Source organism: Charadrius vociferus, unplaced genomic scaffold (assembly GCF_000708025.1).
Source record: "Charadrius vociferus isolate BGI_N301 unplaced genomic scaffold, ASM70802v2 scaffold228, whole genome shotgun sequence".
NCBI lineage: Eukaryota > Metazoa > Chordata > Aves > Charadriiformes > Charadriidae > Charadrius > Charadrius vociferus.
Window position 1 is genome coordinate 3,149,324 of NW_009649864.1, and position 636 is coordinate 3,149,959.

A 636-nucleotide genomic window follows, 5' to 3' on the forward strand; every position below is an offset into this window, starting at 1 on the left:
CAGCAGGCAGCGCTGCCCAACAGCCCGTTGCCCCCGCTCCTTCCCCACGCCCGCCACAGCCGCTTTGCCCCTCAGGATCGCCCGCCAGTCCCTCCATCTTGCGCTCTCGTGGCCCAGCGCCCATTCATTGTGAGCGGAGCTCCCTCCCCCCCTTCCCCCGCTCCGGAGCGAAGCGGGGTCGGGTCACCCCCAGCCCTTGCACCTTAGTCCTGCGTCTACACCCCTTAAGAAGCAGCAGCAGTTTTCTATACCCGCCACCTACGCCCCCCTTCCCCAGATTCGGTAAGGAAAGAACCCATACGCATACGCGGAGATGCGCGCCCGTTTCCCCCCCCCCCATCTTACTTCAGACACGCAAAAATTAAATAAAACATGAGGGCTTCGGAGACATCAGCACCTCACCCTCAGTGGGACCAACACCCCCAGACCCACCACCTCTCCCAGCCTTTTACCGGGGACTAATGGGGGAAAGAGAAAGGAACGTCCCGCACCATGCGGTTCCCCGCATCACCCTCCCTTCTCCTCCCACCCCCCTCCACCCCGCAGCCCCAGGAGCGGGCGGAGGCATGCACCAACCGCCGGGATCCGAGAGGACCACGCTCCCCCGGAGGAGCCGTCCCTTCTGCCCAGCTGGCT